General features: G+C 50.5%; 1 long non-coding RNA gene across 1 annotated transcript; it reads left to right on the forward strand.

Annotated features, from left to right (window-relative positions):
* The first annotated feature begins 1,271 nt into the window (after positions 1–1,271).
* LOC140387188 (uncharacterized) lies at positions 1,272–2,519 on the forward strand. Its single transcript, XR_011933775.1, has 2 exons — positions 1,272–1,419; positions 1,518–2,519. It is a non-coding gene; the product is annotated as an uncharacterized lncRNA (long non-coding RNA).
* Positions 2,520–3,542: the final 1,023 nt, after the last annotated feature.

Raw genomic sequence — 3,542 nt, forward strand, 5'->3', positions numbered from 1 at the left:
GATCACTTTCGCCCAGTTCTGTATCTAACTCCTTCTTGAAAACGTACGTTTTGGCCTTAACTGCTTTGTAGAGAATTCCATAGGTTCACCACTCTTTGGGTAAAGAAATTTCTTCTCATCGCTGTCCTAAATGGATCCTCAGACTGTGACCCTTGGTTCTGGACACACCTACCATTGGGAATATCCTTCCTGTGTCTACCCTGTTTAGTCCTGTTAGAATTTCATAGGTTTCTATGAGATCCCCCCTCATTCTTCTAAACTCCAGTGAATATAATTCTAACCGGCTCAACATTGGGCGGAATCTTACCAAGAAATGGCAAAGTGTCAGTTCCGGTGAGAACAACGGTGTGAATCTCGCCGACAACGTAGGCCGAATTTTGAGCCTCTCAAACGAAGCTTTTTTCCTCCAGGTGAAGCCCACTGCATTCCCGGCGGATTCCCGCTGATTCGCTCGCCCCGAGGAAATTTAATCACTGGGGAACATATAAATGCTTCCCCAGCACTTGATCCAGATCCAACCGAGAAAATGGCAGCCAGTAAGCCTGCCCCAACATTCTTGGAGGGAACCCTGACCAGACTCCTGGATGGAGTCCAGCAGAGGCAGGATGTCCTGTACCCACACTCCAGGAGGCGGACCCCCAACAAGGTGACTACCCCCGCCTGGGAGGTCATTGCAGCCTTAGCCAGTGTCAGTTATCTGCAGAAGAGTGCTGCAGTGCTGTCAAAAATGAATGACCTTCTTCACGCGGCCAGGGTAAGTCTACCACCTGCAGTCACTCACTGCACCCCCTCACCCATCCCTCGCACTTATACGGTGATTGCGCATCCAGTCCACCGCACGGGTTGTCCACCTGGTTTAGCTCACTTGGCTAGACAGCTGGGTTGTGATGGGTCAGCGTCGCGGGTTCAATTCCCGGCCCTGCTGATGATTTTCATGAAGGCCCCGCCTTCACGACCTTGCCCCTCGCCTGAGGTGCAGTGATACTCAGGTTAAATCACCACCAGTCAGTTCTCCCCCTCTAAGGGGAAAGCATCTAGTGGTCACCTGGGCCTATGGCGACTTTACCTTACCGCCTGTCACGAGGCCCTCTTTCCCCCCCCCCCCCCCCCCCACAATCCCCTAACCAGCCAACCACTGTAGTGCCCCAGTCTCAACTCAGTTTCTCACATTCCTACTCCCGCTCAAGTCCCACACATGCCACTCAACCATCTGAACTGGTACGACTCCTCCTTACACTCTTCTCCCATCCGTATGCCTGCAGGACAAAATCCGGTACAACTGGCGTGAGAAGGTACAGCCACCTGGAGTGATGCAGAAGTTCCACACTCTCACCCTACAGGAGGAAAGAGCCCTTGAGCTGGCCAGGGAGGAGCATGGCCACGCCTGTGCTGAAAGTGATGTGGGAGCAGCAAGCAAAAGTGAGAACCCTCAGGAGTAACAATCATTCCTCTTGTGAATAACATCTCCCATCATTTATTCCCTATGGTGAACTCATGCCATCTCCCTTCCCTTGCAGGCAATCAAACGAGCAACCCGGACCATTCTTGAGTCCCTGCAAACCACAGACCAGAACAGATCTGAGGGAGGCTTCTTCGAGACCATCTATCACCCATACCCTCCACCAAGTAGTAGTAGGCAGGCTTCTGGTTCACTCACCCGTGAGCACCTCACAATTGAAGATCCACAGCTGGTGGAGGCAAGGACGTCCCAGGGATCCGGCACTCAGAAGGATGCCAGAGAACTGAAAAGGCAGAGTCGCAAGCATCAGGAAGGGATGACAGCATCTCCCCTCGGACTGCCAAGCCGGCTGGAGGAGTCTCATTGCCTTCTGTCCGAGGAGATGGTGCCTTCACTCCAACGCAACGAGGTCAACACTGAGGGTGGCATCCAGAATGGAGACCTTGGTGCAAGAGGTGCAGGGGTTGACCACTCCATGACTCAGTCAAGACCTCCATGGCTGAGGGCATGAGTTTCAGTTTCATGGTGCAGGGCTTTAACTGACAACACTGCAGGCACTAGCGGGAATCCATGAGCGTCTGCGCCAGAGGATGGCGGGGCTTCTGGATCTCACTCCAGCTGCCCTTCTATCCCATGGAGGAGCACGCAAAGGGAAGAGGATCGGCAGGAATGCAGCCTGGGGTCCTCCACCCAAGGGGTTGTCTAGCCTAACTGGCAACTCCCTCGCTGTGAATGACCTACCTCCAGCCCCGCACACGAAGGAGGGCAGCACTGCAACACGAGTGCTGCTCAAAGATATGCCGGCACCCTCAAGTACCAGCACCCCCGTCCCCCCAGGGGACACCCGCCAAAGTCATCTCCGGAAACAGGGTGTGGAAGGCAGAAAACTGCATCAGCCTCAGCTGTGGATCTTTGGATCTTGGAGAAACATTTAGATGTAGCGGGAGAATTAGGAAGAGTAACAAACTGCCGGCATCTAGCGGGCACGGATAAGCAGAGGGATTAAGTAAGACAGGTCCACTGGGAAAATCACTTGTGAATAAACATCACTCTATCACCAGCAGATCCTCCATCCTGTCATTTCCATAGAATCTCTACAGTGCAGAAACAGGCTTTTTGGTCCATCATGTCTGTACCCACCGGGATGAGGGGGGTGGGGCGGGCCGGGGGGGGGGGGAATTGTAAATCCAAAACCATGTCGGAGATAATTAGGTTTTTCGATTCACTCCAGGTTTTGAGCACTCCCCCCAGAGCAAGAACATTCTTCTTCAGGTAAGGAGACCAAAACTGCACACAATATTCCAGTTATGGTCTCACCAGCCCTGTTTGACTGCAGCAAGACATTCCTGCTCGTGCACTTGAATCCTCTCACTATGAAGGCCAACATACCATTTTGCCTTCTTCACCACCTGTTGCACCTGCATGCTTACCTTCTATAACTGGTGTACGAGGATACCCAGGTGTTGTTGCACATTTCCGTCCCTCAATCTATAGCCATTCAGATAATAACCTGCCTTCCTGTTTTCATTACAAAATGGTTAACCTCACATTTATCCACATTATACTGCATATGCCATACATTTTTCCACTCAACTTGTCCAATTCACTCTGAAGCATCTCTGCATCCTCCTCACACCTAGCTTTGTGTCATCTGCAAATTTGGATATATTACATTTAGTTCCCTCATCTAAATTATTAATATATATATTGTGAATAGCTGGGGTCCTAGTACTGATCCTTGCGGTATCCACTAGTCACTGCCTGCCATTTGGAAAAAGACCCATCTATTCCTACTCTTTGTTTCCTGTCTGCCAATCAGTTTTCTATCCATCTCAATACACTAACCCCAATCCCATCCGCTTTAATTTTACACACTAATCTCTTAGTGTGAACTTTGTTCACTTTGTTCACTGTTGGATCAACAGTGTGACTTCAACTTTGTTGAAAACCTTCTGAAAGTCCAAATAAACCACATCCACTGGTTCCCCCTCATCAACTCTACCAGTTCCATCCTCAAAGAATTCCAGTAACTTGTCAAGCATGGTTTTCCCTTTGTAAATCCATACTGACTCTGTTCAATCCT

Source organism: Scyliorhinus torazame, chromosome 12 (genome assembly GCF_047496885.1).
Source record: "Scyliorhinus torazame isolate Kashiwa2021f chromosome 12, sScyTor2.1, whole genome shotgun sequence".
NCBI lineage: Eukaryota > Metazoa > Chordata > Chondrichthyes > Carcharhiniformes > Scyliorhinidae > Scyliorhinus > Scyliorhinus torazame.